This window comes from Rattus norvegicus, chromosome Y, assembly GCF_021556685.1.
Source record: "Rattus norvegicus strain SHRSP/BbbUtx chromosome Y, alternate assembly SHRSP_T2T, whole genome shotgun sequence".
Lineage (NCBI taxonomy): Eukaryota > Metazoa > Chordata > Mammalia > Rodentia > Muridae > Rattus > Rattus norvegicus.
Window position 1 is genome coordinate 873498 of NC_141555.1, and position 15422 is coordinate 888919.

At 47.1% G+C, this 15422-nt stretch overlaps 2 long non-coding RNA genes and 1 pseudogene across 19 annotated transcripts in view; 1 reads left to right on the top strand and 2 right to left on the bottom strand.

The window, feature by feature from the left end:
* The window catches only part of LOC147997934 (uncharacterized), a 28115-nt gene extending 27657 nt beyond the window's left edge, over positions 1 to 458 (bottom strand). Inside the window, exon 1 of one of the 2 annotated variants that reach the window (XR_015647388.1) lies at positions 339 to 436. This is a non-coding gene — a long non-coding RNA (uncharacterized LOC147997934). Of the gene's footprint in view, positions 1 to 338 lie in introns of both variants that reach the window. The other variant, XR_015647387.1, reaches the window with a different exon arrangement.
* Positions 219 to 13751, top strand: LOC147997936 (uncharacterized). Of its 17 annotated transcripts, XR_015647379.1 has the most exons (8): positions 350 to 439; positions 3085 to 3207; positions 3550 to 3600; positions 4579 to 4651; positions 8405 to 8447; positions 12031 to 12162; positions 12994 to 13113; positions 13337 to 13751. It is a non-coding gene; the product is annotated as an uncharacterized LOC147997936 (long non-coding RNA). The 17 variants fall into 17 exon arrangements; XR_015647371.1 differs by lacking the exon at positions 8405 to 8447 and having other exon boundaries at positions 264 to 439; XR_015647378.1 differs by lacking the exon at positions 3550 to 3600 and having other exon boundaries at positions 269 to 439; positions 13286 to 13751.
* A 120-nt stretch (positions 13752 to 13871) lies between these two features.
* Positions 13872 to 14414, bottom strand: Limd2-ps3 (LIM domain containing 2, pseudogene 3; annotated as a pseudogene).
* Between the last annotated feature and the right edge of the window lie 1008 nt (positions 14415 to 15422).

Consider the following 15422-nt stretch of genomic DNA (forward strand, 5'->3'; position numbering starts at 1 on the left):
TAACAGTGAAAAATCACAAGGAAAAACTCTCTGTCTCCCAAGATTGTTTCGTAGGAGGAGCCATCTCCTGCTTCTCAGATTGTTTAACTTCATGGTCTGCTCGTTCCTAGGAGAAGTTGCTTCCTGCTTCTCAAGATTGTTCTCTAAGATTTATGGTCAGCTAGTTTCTGGGAGAAAGCTGTTGAGCTGGCCAATGTAATTACCCATTTTATAGCCCTAGGAGAGGCTTCTTGGAACATACAATTCTGGGGCCTGAAACATATCCCTCCTGCAAGTTCCCATAAAAGGCATAAGAACTGCTTGTAATAGCCATTCGGAGTCACTTTCTAGTCACTCACCTTGAGGGACTAATTGAAGGTTGACCCTGAAGTGATGAAAAATAAACCTCTTGCTTTTCCATTGATCTGCATCTCGGTGTCTCACTCGGGGTTATCTCGAAGTAAGTACCACTGAAAGAGGGTTGTGGGGTGGGAGGGTCGTCCTGAATTTGGGTAGACACCCCTGCCCCCATCCCTGGAGACCTATCAGAGTGCAAAAGGACAAACTCAGCAACAGGCACCTACTGCTGTTTGTCTCTGGTCTTTTGCTTTCACTTTTGACTCCTGAGCATGGTGTTGGCTGGAAAGCCTCTACCCTGGTGTGGGTCAATTGCAGAGGGCAGATGTGGCTTAACTCTGTGACCCTGGGGATTCTGGAGGACACTTCAGGCCCCTGGAGGGAGTCAGGAGGACTCTGCACTATTGAAACTTGCTAAACTCCATACTGGTAGGATCCAAGGGAGTCGCCAGGTTACCTGGTTTCTACACTCACAGCAGGGCCAAAGTGTTTGTGTGTTGTCTTTCTCTGTGTTTGTTGGTGTTAGTTATCTCATTTTGTGTTCTTGGACTTGAACTCACAATATTTTTGGACATGGGACAGACTGAATCTACCCCATTAAACATCCTAGTTAACCACTGGAGGGAAGGTAGGGAAAGAGGAGAAAACTTGTCAGTAGCGAAAGACCCCCGGAGTGATGACACCCTCACTCAAGTCTTGGGATAACTCGACCCCATAAGAACTCACACAAGACCATCCTTGTTGTAATCACATGAGGTTTATGGATAGCAACCAGTGCACTGGGGTCGAGACTTGTATCCCACGCAGGGGCAGTGGGGTTCGACCCCTAGAGGCTGGGAGAAGAGCTATTTAAAGGGAGAAACCACAACCCGAGGGGGCAGGGATGGTGTCATTGGAAAGTGTGTAGAATAACAGTGAAAAATCACAAGGAAAAACTCTCTGTCTCCCAAGATTGTTTCGTAGGAGGAGCCATCTCCTGCTTCTCAGATTGTTTAACTTCATGGTCTGCTCGTTCCTAGGAGAAGTTGCTTCCTGCTTCTCAAGATTGTTCTCTAAGATTTATGGTCAGCTAGTTTCTGGGAGAAAGCTGTTGAGCTGGCCAATGTAATTACCCATTTTATAGCCCTAGGAGAGGCTTCTTGGAACATACAATTCTGGGGCCTGAAACATATCCCTCCTGCAAGTTAAGCAGCCAGGCACTAATACTTACTACTGAATGCAGGACATAGGAGCGGTAAACCATCCAGTGGCTGACATCCGCCCTACTGTGCCTAACCCCTACACCCTGCTGAGCTTTTAGCCACCGTCCAGAATTTGGTACCTAGTCTCAGACTTGAAAGAAGCTTTCTTCTGCCTGCCTTTGGCACCCCGAAGTCAAGAATACTTAGCCTCTGAGTGGAAAGACCCAGAGGATGGGACCACCAGTCAGCTGACATGGGACTAGATTCTTTACCACTTGGGCTCAATCCAGCTACCTTACTGCCCGATCCCACCTCAAGCCACCACATCACAAATGTCAAGGAAAACTGCAGAATCCCATGGGTGGAGAAAAGAACTCTCCCACTGACCCCTGCTTGGAGACGAGGCTACTTGGTTTAAGGGCAGGAAGCAGGCGACATTTGATTTTAATGTACTGAAGAGAGAGGTGTTTTGGTTTGTTCTTCTTTGATTGGTTGTGGTTTATTTTTTCCATTTATTTAAAATAGATCTCTTTCTCACTTCATATATCCTGATTATGGTATCTCCTCCTTCTACACTTCCCAATACCTGCATCCATCAATTCTGCCCCTTTTTGATCCCCTTCCTTTCTGTCTCTTGTTGTAAAAAACAGGCTTTTAATGTTTAATAATAAATTATAACAAAATAAAACATACTAAAAAAAAACAATAACAGAAAGAAAAGAAACAAAAAGTAGGTACAAGAATCAGAGACCCACTCACAAATACCATACAAACAGTAAACTGAAACCCATAATATACACACAGAGGACCTGGTGGAGACCTATGGAGGTCCTGTGCATCCAGCCTCAGTCTCTGTGAGTTCATATGAGCTTTGCTCAGTTAATTTAGAGAGACTTGTCTTTTCTTTCTGTCCTCCATTCCCTTTGGCTCTTACAATCTTTCCAGTTACTCTTTCATGAGGTTCCCTGAGTCCTGACAGGAGGATTTGATGAAGAAATCCCACTTAGGGCTGAGTGTACCAAAGCTTCTCCCTCCCCACGCCCTCTTTCTACCCCCCCCCCATTCTGTATTTTTTTCCCATCCGCTGCAGGAGGAAGCTTTGATGACTGAACAAAGCTGTATGAGTACAGCGAAATGCCCTTAACAGTAATTTGTTGGGATCTTTTAATTTTATTTTTCTATAGATTGGTAGTATTTGCTTTTAGGTCACTGGGCTCTTTAGTCTCAACTTCTTGGCCACCCAAGCAGTGTCAGATATAGGTCTGATGGAGGGAGCCGTAAGTCAAGTCAAATATTTACTAGTTAGCCCTCAAATATGTGACATAGATACCATAGCATGTCTTGGAGGTAGGATAGCATTATACATCAAAAGATTTGTGGTTGGTACCTTCTGCTGGCCTTCAGGAACAAATAAGCACACATGAGTGAGTGAGCACAGTCTCAGCTACATGAGGCTCACAATACCGCTCTTCCCAGCACATAATTGAACCACAGATGTGGAAATAGATGTAAACACTATTCATTAATGCTGAAACATCAAAATCTTAAGTTTGCTTAATCATCGTAGGAGGCGGAGTCCGATGTCAGAAGACAGAATGAGCCAAGTGAAATAGTTCAGAGAATCATGGGACCCATCCGTAATCAACCAAATTTTTCAGTGAAATATGAAGAGCAACGGTCCAGCAAAAGGGTAAGGAAGGAATCCCATGCACTTGAATCTAAAACACTGACCTTTCTACATCAGCTGCAAGAGCATTACAAGAGGCCAGGGTTAAAAATAGCTGTAAGTTCCCCATATGTGTGTATGTACATGTACCTGTCCTTCAGTCCTTTTGTAAGCATCCATGATTCCAAGAAGAATGATATCCAGACTCAAGTAGCATGTAAATGCAAGGAGTGTTTTATTCTGTAGAAGTTCTGCATGCTGGGGTCTCCCATTATCAAGATAGATACCCGAGTGAGCTTGCAGGTTTGATTTAAAGCACATTGGGGAATTCCCAGGTAGGTGACCTTATCCTGCTCTACCTCTTAGGGAATGTTATTGGAGCATGGAGCCTGGAATCTGTTGTTGAGTAATTCAGGGGTAGGTGGCCTGACCTTGTTATATCTCTCTTTTTTTTTTTGGTTCTTTTTTTTTTTTTTTTCGGGGCTGGCGACCGAACCCAGGGCCTTGGGATTCCTAGGCAAGTGCTCTACCACTGAGCTAAATCCCCAAACCCTTGTTCTATCTCTTAAGGACATTCAGAACTATTACCTGGGTGTGAAGGCTGGATACTGCTGCTGAGCCATTGTCCTTACTTTAGGCCAAGTGGTGGGGCAGTTTCTGACTAGTTGCATGAAGCCTCAGTTTTTAGTCCTAATCTCTTGAACTGCCAATTTGAGACCTGTCATGGAGTCAGCCTGTCTCATCATTTCACCCTCAGTTTGGGCCATCTCCAATCCTTGAGAGATTTTAATAAAACTGTTCTGAAACAAACCAAACTAAAGCACTGATTATGCAGAGACAGTAAGTCAAAGCTAACATCAGTAGAATCTGGCATGGATTCTTTGACCACCCCTGAGCAGCCAACATAGAAACATCATTCGTCATCTAAGGCTGCACAGAGTCCTCCCTACTAGAGGAACAGCAAGTCTAGGCCTCTTCTGTTCTCTCAGACCACTTCTGTCAGGGATGCATTATTTCATCTCCTATTTTCCTGTATCTATCTCTATCTGTAGGGCCTTGAAATTTTTATCTAGGAGTATTAGGGCTGAGGCACCTACAATAGCAGCTCCAGCCAGCCCTATAGGCCAAGGAGAGAACCTAGAAACACAACAGAAGTGACCTGATGTGTGGAGGTGCTAGCTGGCTGGAGACATCCTCCCCAGAGTAGTAAGTCATTCTGGGTACATGGTGTACTAGAACATAAAAATCCTCAGTCATATTTATAGCCAGGCCATAAATGTATGTAGTAAGCCCTGAAGTACGCGTTACAGTGCAGTGGCAGAGGTGGGAATCAGTTGGGGATATCTTCTTTCCAATGCAGAGTCCCTGTCTGGTAACCAACGGTTCTTTGTTAAGTCCAGGGAGAGAGGAGTTAAGAACCAGCAATCTGATCTGCCTTCTTGCCAGCCACTGTGAACTTGATGACAAGGTTTGTAGCATCTCCATTGGGGGAATCCAGATAGTAATGGGGCTAGTGGCTGGTGCAGCAAAATGTAGGCAGCAAGCAAGCAGGATCACTGGAGTACTGGAGTCACAGTTTCAGTATCAACAGGGTATGGAGTGACCTTCCATTGTTCCTGTTGCCTGGAAGTCTCCTGTGCTGGGACCTTGACTGCTGGATCGTCTCTCCTCATAGGGTTAACATGAGAGTGATGTATCCACATTCTGATCCTGTCCACCTTATCAGCCCTATGTGTGGTCAGGAACACGGTGTAAGGCCCTTTCCAGCAAGGTTCCAGAGTCTTGTGGTTATATCTGTTAATCCAGATTTGTCACATGGTTCAAAGTAATGGGGGCTACGGAGAGGGACAAACTCATAAACCTGGCTGATGGAAGGCCAGAGTTGCGTGTAGATCCTATGGAGGGCTCCCAAGGATTTTTAAAACGTTTGCTGGTCATATTCAGCTAAGATACCGACTGGAGGTAGTGCAGCATGGGAGGGGGCCTCCCATATAGGATCTCAAAAAGCAGAGAAACCTAAAATATAGGCAGTGTTCCTAGCTGTAAATAAGGCATAAAGTAGGAGAGATTCCCAGTCGCTGCCAGTTTCAGGTGTAGATTTGATAAAGGCCGCCTTCAGGGTCCGATTCATCCCTTCTACTTGCCCTGAACCATGGGGAAGGTATGCATAATATAATTTTCTATTGGTTCCCCAGAATCTCTACCTATGGTAGAGGTGGAGTTACCTAAGAGAGGAATGCTGGTTCATTGTCAGACCGAAGCAGGGTAGGCAAACCATATCTGGGTATGATGTCCTCCAGAAGCTTTTTTTCCCACTATTTTGGCAGTCTCCCTCTCTGTGGGGTAGGCTTCTACCCATCCTGAAAAGGTATCCATAACAATTAGCAAATACTTGTGTCCATAAGTTCCTGGTTTTATTTCTGTAGTCTATTTCCCAATTAGCCCCTGGCTGTTGACCCCTGATTCTGGTTCCTGTAGTCTGAGGAGTTCACAGCCTGGCAGATGGCTCAGTCTGAGATTACCTGATCAACCACGTGTCCTAAGTCAAATATTTTGTACCTTGCCCCTCACAAAAATTACTTCAGTTTGCAGTGACCAACAGTGAAGTTTAATGGATCTGATGGATGACTGGCTTAGCAAACTTCTTAGGTAGGATGGTACAGCCTTCAGAGGTCAGCAACTGTCAGTCTCTTCTGAAAACTCCTTGGCATTTCACCTGATGTCGTTTGTCTTCAGTAGTATACTCAGGGATGGTTAGGAGTGCACTGGGCAGCAAAGCTATCAGGAGTTGGCAGCTTGAGTAGCCTCCCTTTTGGCTTTATCAGCTAGCCTGTTCCCTCAGACAATTTCTGATGTCCCTGTCTGATTGATGCCCAGGGCAATGAACTATAGCCATTTTGAGAGTGTTTTGAATAAAGCAAGTATTCCTTCCTTATTTTTGATGGTTTTTCCTTGGGCAGTTATTAGTCCTATCTGCTGTCAGTGTAAATGTTGGCTATGGCTCTTTTTGCCAGTTTTAAGGCCTGGGTAAGAGCCTTTTGCTCAGCTTTCTGAGCTGAAGTTCCCAGCAGCAAATCAGTGGTCCAAATAACAGGTCCAAGTCCACTACCACCACCCCTGCGTCCCTGACTCCATTCTGGATGAAGCTGCTCCTATCCCTGTGGTACATACGTTCCCCATCAGCCTGACACTCTGGATGTGCCCCAGAACTATACAGAGAGCAAACATGCTGCACATCTGTGGCTGGGTCAGAGAGGAGGATGGCTGGGTTTAGGGCAGAAGATGGGTTATATCTTATGTGAGGGGACTCAAAAGTAGAGCCTGAAAGTGCACCAACTGGGGTTGGACAGCCACTGGCTGGGTGGATTCTTGAGGGTCCCCTCAGTAGCATGGGGGAGGGGAGATAGTGATAACAAGTCCCTGACCCATGGTTACGTTGCCAGCATCTTTGACTAGAAGGACAGTGGCAGCTGTGGTCCAGAAGCAGGCTGGCCATTTTTGGCCCACCGGGTCCAGCTTCTTAGATAAATCAGACTCAGGTCTTTTCTATGATCCCAAAGTTTGGGTGAGCACCCCCTTTGCTGTCCCCTCTCTCTGATCCACATACAGGTGAAATGGTTTGTGACTCTCTAGGAGGGCCAATGCTGCCATCTCCAGTAAGGCTCTTCTTAGAGTCTTAAGAGCTACATTCCTCTTAAGGGTCCATCTACTTTGTTTTCTTGGTCCTGGAAGACCTCATAAGGCTTTGGCTAGCTCAAGACCTTTGCACCCAAAGTCTACAAAACCTGTGAGATCCCAGAAATTCCTGTACTTGCTTTAGGGTTGTTGCACCTGGGATGCTGAGGATGGTTTGCTTCCAGGTGTCCAACAGCATGTTGGCTGGCCCCCGTTGACTATGCATCCCAGATAGGGGACCTCAAGATGACAAAGCTGGGCCTGCCTTCTTAGCAGACACTGGGCAGCCAAGTTGTCTCAGTTCCTGTAGGAGTCTCATGCGGCCTCCTGGCATGTCTCCAAGCCGGGAGCCCTGCAATACACACAGGAACACAGTTATTTGGGGGTGGGCCCACAGGTGCTGACCCAAGTACTCAGGCAGTGCCTCCTCCAAGGTTATAGGTTCAGAGACCAGATCTTTTAAATCCAGACTCCATTTTAGAGAACCTGCCCTAAGTTTGAACTCAGGTTCAAACAGGCATTAGTTTCCAAGTTACGCCCCAGCCCCCACCCCCAACAAAACCTGGGCCTCTCTCCAGTCTCTAGGCTCACCCCAGTAAGATCTGCACTCCAGGTTACACCCCCAACAAGACCAGTGGCTCCAGGTTATTACCCCAACAGATCTGCAGCCCCAGGTTACAAGCCCCCAACTCCCTTCCCCATCTCCTCACCCCCACTGCCTAATGAGCACCAATGCAGAGAGAAATAGAAATTGAGTCTACAATTTGATCTCCAGGACCAGCCAGTTAAACTAAAGGCCTTAGTATCTTTCCAATTTAGATGCTTGCACACTTATCTGCTCCCCCCACCCCTTTGCTGCTTGCTGTAAAGCTTAATCCTGGATAGATGCTCAGGGCCCCTTATTCCAACAAAAGAAGTCCTGCCTGCCTGAGGTTAACTGAGGGGCTGAGCTAGCTTAACTAGAATAAACCCTCATGTGAGACTGCATTGGATCAGCTCCTGTCCGGTTTAATATTTAGTGGCACTAACAGCCTGCAGTCCTGAATCCTTGATGCAGGTGTGTCCATGTCAGTTGTCCCTTGAAGCCTCTCTCCCAGTCTTGCCATTCAAAAACAAATAGAGGCTGGCTTTAGGCCACAAAGCTATTCAGTGTCTGAAGCTTTCAAAAGGATGTCAGGGGCAGTTTGGTTAACAAAAGCCATGTTCACAGCTGACTGTTACTCTCTGGCTTCTGGGTCAAAAGCAGTATAGGTCCTATAGGTTTAAAAAACTCTAGATATTCCCTGGGGTCCTCATTCTTTCCCTGCATCACCTGGCTAACCTTACATAAATTTGTGGGCTATCCGGTGGCCTCTCAGAGCCCCCACCCCGCCCATCAGAATCTGGCACCTGTTCTTTAACAGCATTGCTAAATTCTCAGTCAGGTCCAGTCCAAGGAAAGGCTGCACCTATATCAGCCTGAACTAGAGTAGGCAGCCCATTTGCTCCCAGAACCATTTTCTGGGTGGCTCCCAAGAACCCTCTCTCTTTTTCCTCTGTTGTGTAGTGCAGCTAGAGCTGACACCTGGGTTGACTGACACTCATCCCTGGTAAGTCAACATGACTGAATCTAGAAGACCTGTGAGAGCTCATGTTCTATCTAAAAATGGGAGGGGGGTTTCTGCCAGTTCCTGCAAATGGCACATGTGTCATGAACACATATTCCCCTGAACATCTGGGGGGAGATTCTACCTGGGTTCCATAGCCTGGAGAGGTAAGGCCTTAGTAGACTGCCCTCTGGAGAGTATGGGCCTGAATGTGAGGTGGACTCCAAGTGGGGTCGGGGAGGTCAGGGGCTGCTCTTCCCTCTGCCTGTGCTGGCTGAGGAAGGGTAGTGGCAGAGAGGGCATGATGAGGAACATAGGAAGGGGACAGAAATCCTCCTTGGGAGCAGAAAGAGGAAGCAAGGCAAAGGGGCCGAGGCTGATTCTCCTTTAGAAGAAGAAGGGTGGGGAGCAGAGAGGCCCATAACAAAAAAAGATTTCATCCAAACAGGGACTTCTCAACCAGGTATTGCCACGTGAAGATGTATGACAGTTGGTCTGGGTGGCCTTAAAGTCTCATAAACTAAACCTTCACCCTGTAAATGATGGGGAGATGGAAAGTCCCCTCCTCAGTCTATAGGTGGGTCATTCATTCCTGCAGTTATGCCTAGCTTGTAGGGACAAACTGCTAGCATTGGTCTAAGCTCCACCCCCCCCCAGTTACCTGGCAACAGCCAGGTATGCATGACACTATAAAAGGGGCTGATGGCCCCCTCCTCATTCTGTTGCTCTCTTGCTCTTACTCTCTTCCCCCTTTGTCCGTCTCTCCACATTCCCCTCTCCCCTACTCTTCCAAGTACTCATAGACAGCCTCTACTTCTCTATTTCTCTACTCTTATTCCCCCACCCCCAGTCTCTCTAGGCTTCTGCCACCCTCCCTGCCTGGTTGCTGACTTTGCAGCCTCTAGTTCTAATGGTGGGCTGGGAGAGCAGAAGCAGGTCTGGCCTAGCCCCTTGAGTCCTGCTGGAGACTGGCTGAGGAGACCTTCTCTTTCCCTGTGTGCAGCCATCTTCCCTCCCAAGTGTTCCAGTGCTCGCTAGCTCTCTGTCTCTCTCTCCCTATCTCTCTCTCTCTCTTTCTCCTTCTGTCTTGCTCTCTTTCTCTTTCCGTGTCTCCATCTGTCTGTCTATGTCTCTGTCTTTCTCTGTTCTCTCTGTCTCTATCTCTCTTGCTTTCTCTGTCTCTCTGTCTCTCTATTTCTCTGTCTCTCTGTCTCTCTCCTTCTGTCTCGCTCTCTTTCCCTCTGTGTCTCCATCTGTCTGTCTATGTCTCTGTCTGACTCTATTCTCTCTGTCTCTCTGTCTCTCTTTCTCCTTCTGTCTCTCCTTCTCTCTCTGTGTGTGTCTCTCTGTCTCTCTATTTCTCTGTCTCTGTATTTCTCTCTCTGTCTCTCTGTTTCTATTCTCTCTGCCTCTGTCTCTCTCTGCCTCTGTCTCTCATGGTCTCTCTCTGTCTCTTGTTTTCTCTATTTCTCTTTCTCTGTCTCTCTCTTTCTCTCTGTCTTTCTCTGTGTCTCTCTGTCTCTCTCTTTCTCCTTCTGTCTCTCTCTTTCTCTCTGTGTGTCTCCATCTGTCTGTCTCTCTATGTCTCTGTCTCTATTCTCTCTGTTTCTGGCTCTCTCTTACTTTCTCTGTCTCCCTGTCTTTCTCTTTCTCTGTTACTCTGTCTCTCTCTGTATCTCTCTCTTTCTCTCTCTCTGTCTCCCTCTGTCTCTCTCTCTGTCTTTCTTTGTCTCTCTATTTCTCTGTCTCTCTGTCTGTCTCTATTCTCTCTCTCCGTGTCTCTCTCGGTCTCTGTCTCTCATGGACTTTCTCTGTCTCTTGCTTTCTCTATTTCTCTTTCTCTCTCTCTTTCTCTCTGTCTCTATTTCTCTATCTCTATTTCTCTCTCTGTCTCTCCGTTTGTCTGTCTCTCTGTCTGTCTCTGTCTGTCTCTCTGCCTCTGTCTCTCTGTCTCTCTCTGTCTTTCTCTTTCTCCTCAGTCTCTCTGACTCTCTGTCTGTCTATCTATCTCTGTCACTCTGCCTCTGTCTTTCTGTCTTTCTCTGTTTCTCCTCTGTCTCTCTCTGTCTCTCTTTCTCTCTCTGTCTGCCTCTCTGTCCCTCTGTCTCTCCTCTCTGACTCTCTCTATCTCTCTATCTCTCTATTTCTCTCTCTGTCTCTCTGTCTGTATCTGTCTGTCTCTCTGCCTCTGTGTCTGTCTGTCTCTCTATGTCTCTCTCTGTCTCTGTCTCTCATGGTCTCTGTCTCCCTGTCTTTCTCTTTCTCTGTCTCTCTGTCTCTCTCTGTATCTCTCTCTTTCTCTCTCTCTGTCTCCGTCTGTCTCTCTCTCTGTCTTTCTTTGTCTCTCTATTCCTCTGTCTCTCTGTCTGTCTCTATTCTCTCTGTCTGTGTCTCTTTCGGTCTCTGTCTCTCACGGACTCTCTCTGTCTCTCTCTTGCTTTCTGTATTTCTCTTTCTCGCTCTCTCTTTCTCTGTGTCTCTATCTCTCTATCTTTCTATTTCTCTCTCTGTCTCTCCGTTTGTCTGTCTCTCTGTCTGTCTCTGTCTGTCTCTCTGCCTCTGTCTCTCTGTCTCTCTCTGTCTTTCTCTTTCTCCTCAGTCTCTCTGACTATCTGTCTGTCTGTCTCTCTCTGTCACTCTGCCTCTGTCTTACTGTCTTTCTCTGTTTCTCCTCTGTCTATCTCTCTGTCTCTCTTTCTCTCTCTGTCTGCCTCTCTGTCCTTCTGTCTCTCCTCTCTGACTCTCTCTATCTCTCTATCTTTGTCTCTGTCTCCCTCTGACTCTCTCTCTGTCTCTCTCTTTTTCTCTGTCTCTCTCTCTCTGTGTCTCTCTCTCTCTGACTCTCAGTCTCTCTATCTCTCTCCATGACTCTCTCTTTCTGTCTCCCTCTCTGTCTCTCTCTCCCTCTCTCTGTCTCTGTCTGTGTGTCCTGCGTGTGTATGTGTGTTTGGGACTGTGCTCCTGCTCTCTGCCCGCAGCAGGCTCAAAAGAAAAAAAAATACAGCTTTCGCCCTGTCCCCTTTCATAATCTGTTTGTCACCCACCGCAATAATAGCATACTCATTGCTGGGATGGGAAACAGGCTACTTTGAGTCCTCCTTGTCCCCCACCCCAACCAGGGCTGGGCCTGAAACAGTGGTCAGGGACTTGCAGATGCCAGGTGGAAACTCTGCCCACATGCCAGGTGGAACTAGGAGCGTGCACCGCAGAACCAAAGAACCAACCTCTCGGCTGCCCTCTACCTCAACTATGTGCATGCGTGTATGCATGCATGCGTGTGCCCACTCCTGTCCCTACCTAGCTCCACAGACTAGCCATTACCAAGACTGGCCTGTGTTCAGTTCCATCACTCTCTCCCTCACAGCACAACTTTCTTATTCCTTTTCTCTACCTACAAAACCTGTCAAAGTTCCGTATTATGACTTTCATTCTTATCCTGTCTGATAGGATTTTTGCTACTGCCGTTAAATTATGGTATGCTCTATTCAGATATTACTAGGCAATATAGCCCCCGATCTTGTTAGAAATCTGCTAATTATTAATATATTTAAGTTTATGAGACAGAATCTTCTGAAATCTCTAACAGTTTGCCCCACAAGGTTTCAGAAGATATGAACACAGCTTCAAGAGTCTGCTTGGATTGTGATATGATAGCCACTGAGAAACACAGTGTACAAAACTGGATACCCTTAGAGTCAAATGATTTATCTAAATTAAGGTAAGTCAAAAATCTCATGTCACACCTATCCATTACACAGAGAAAAAGCTCTGTGTCTTCTGGGCTCCAAAGCCAGACTGAGTCTGCCCAAGTTGCCATGGAGACCTTAGGGAACTGTTGGGTAGTACACTCTGTCATGTTTTAAATAACATATGACTGCTAGATTATAAGCTATTCCCAGATTTCTGACTACATTGACAGCTAAGGTAGCTGTAGCTTAACAACTAGGACACAGACTCTAAACTCAGTTTCTAGCGACTAGTTCAGCCGTAAGCCTTCACAGATGGAATTGGTTGTTTCCTTATCTAAACCTGGATCCCGTTGATTAAATGTTTCATATCCCCCCCCTTTTTTTTGTTTTCAGTTTAAACATTTTTAAACCAGGGTTGATCACAACAGTCAACAGCACAACAGAGGGGGAGCATAGCTATTGCCAACCCGGTCAGCTGAGGCTCTAGGAAGAGCTTTAGCTTTGTGATACAAGGGACCCCTAGACCCCCAAGGCTGCAGGCTGTCTTCCCTCTCCCCCTGGCCTCCCCCCACCAGCGAGGTGGCATCTATGAGGCCCTGCAGATGGCACTCTCCCTCTTCCAGTCTCTGTGGCTCACAACCAGGCTAAGGGGCAGAGGTAGCTGGGGAGACAAGGGGGTACACGAGGCCCAGGTGGCAGTGAGGGAGCTTGGAACCCTGAGGAGGGCATGCTGACTCCTTGCTGGAGAAAAGGCACCTAAATAGGGAAGCTGGACTTGTGGGCCTCCCAGGGAGACACGGGTTAAAGGGAGCAGTATGGTGAAAACTCCAATTCTGGTTCCCACTGCCAACATCCTACAGGGAAAGGTAAGGAATCCTGGAGCAGAGCCTTATGCCTGAAACCTGTCTGAGGGAGCCTCATCCTTTCACACCCTGCTCCCCCAAGCCCAGCTTCCCACTGCCAACATCCTACAGGGAAAGGTAAGTGAGAGATAAAATTTTGAATTAACTCAAAACACAGTAACAAGATCTGACTGAGGAAGACAGATGGCTAAAATTACAGAAGAACTGATACTGACACAGTTGTTTTATCACCAGTGTGAGCAGTCGTTCTGTCTCAGTGATGTTTGTTTAAGCCCCTTATACCTTACAGAGAACATTCCAGGAAACCTGCCGGCCCAAAGCCTAACCAGATGTGTTTCAGATGCAGATGCTTCATCAACTCCGACCCACATTTACTCTGACAGGACAAGAGATAAGATTTGCTCTCGGAATAATGAGGACTCGAAGACCCGACCCTTCTGATTTAGTAGCTTTGTTCCAGAAATGGGGGGCCATAAAACCTTTTGGCTTCCCCTCATCTCCTGGGGCCATAAAACCTTTTGGTGCCCCCTTATCCTCTAGAGTCATAAAACAGTTAGACATCTTACAACTCTGTGATATCTCTGGCATTCCTTTCTGATATCCCCTTTTTCCCTGAGGCTCGAGGCCTCTCCCCTTTAAAAAGCCCCTCTCCCAACCACTCGGGGTCGACACCTCTGTCTCCTGCGTGGGATATGTGTCGGCCCGGAGATCTCTGTAATAGGTCTCCGTAATAAACCTCGCCTTTGCTAATTACATCCGAAATGGTCTCTCTGTGTCTGGGGTCCGCGATTTCCCAAGACTTGAGTAAGGGTCTCTCTGCGTGGGATCTTTCAGTAAGGAATCCTGGAGCAGAGCCTTATGCCTGAAACCTGTCTGAGGGAGCCTCATCCTTTCCCACCCTGCTCCCCCAAGCCCAAGTCCTTCCCATTGCCCAGCTGTAGGCCATGTGCTGGGAGAGAATGGATGTTAAAGGGGTCTCAGGCTGTCTTGGTGCCTCAGCCCACCTCCTCGTGGGCCCAGAGCTCCACGTGGTGTTTTGGACCAAACCCCTCATCTTAGTTGCCTTTGCTCTTAAACAGCTGCTGAAAGTGAGGTTTGCAGTAAAATGCACGTGCATTGCAGCATAACTGCCCAGGCTGAATTTGGTGCGGCAGTGTTCGCAACAGAAACTGGAGTTGTGGAAAATGAGCTTGTCTGCCACCAGCCGCTCCATAGGGTACACAGTCTTCTGGCAGGCTGCACAGGTCTCCTTCACCTGAGTCTGCAAGCTAAAGGACTTAGATAGCTGCACCGTGCTGTTGCCACTGCTGCCTTTGGCTTCATGAGACAAGGTGGCCTGGGCGGCTCCAGCAGCCTGGAACATGGCTCTTCAGAGGTGCTTGGCGGCCCTGGAGGAGATGCCAAGCCAAGAAGGCTCGGGCTGGCCTGCGCCGCAGGGCGGGGGTAGGTCGCTGGGGGACCGCTTCCGGTGCAAGAGGCTCGGGCTCTAGCTGCCATAGCTGCCAGTAGTCCCTGAGCAGCAGCCCCGTATTTCCTCTTCTTGTTAAACTTTTCACTACATGGATCTAACTGTATAATCGCAAATTCTTATTCCTTCTGTTCCACAAACAGATTATCTTAAAGAATGTTCATGTCGTTAACTCTTTTTTTTTTTAAGGATTATTTTATTTATATATGCGATTACACTGTCTCTGTCTTCAGACACACCAGAAGAGGGCATTAGATCTCATTTCAGATGGTTGTGTGCCACCATGTGGTTGCTGGGATTTGAACTCAGGATCTTGGGAAGAACAGTCAGTTCTCTTAACCTCTGGGCCACCTCTCCAGCCCCATGTTGTTAAATTAACTTTTGTTGTTATCTCTTTTGTAAACTTGTAAACTACAGGAAACCCACTCAGATCTATCCGTTATGGACCAAATAGACTCCACCCAGATAATCTGGGTAATCTGTCTATCTGTCTAATGTTCCCACTTACTACCTATTCCAAAGGGTGGGATTCCTCTGGGTTTCAAATGTACATCTAAGAAAAATTTACTTTTCTCCCAAATACACTTAATCTTATTCTCTGCCTATAATATATATATATATATGTGTGTGTGTGTGTGTGTGTGTGTGTGTGTGTGTGTGTGTGTGTGTGTGTGTGTGTTCCAGCATCTTGCCAAGTCCAGACACTTAGTACATCTAGGACAGCTCCAGAGAAGCAACCTCCAGATGCTGAACTGTCCCCTCACAGACACAGACGCTTCGATTGGACCTGTTCCTTCTCACCTATCCACAGACGGTTCAACAGACCCTGGACAACAAGGAAACAGCCAACTCTAAGACTGGACAAACATCCCCATGCCCACTTTTCTAGGTTCCCTAGAGACATATGGCTGTAAAGCAAACAGGAAGTAGAGATCACAACAATGACAACCCTATTCCT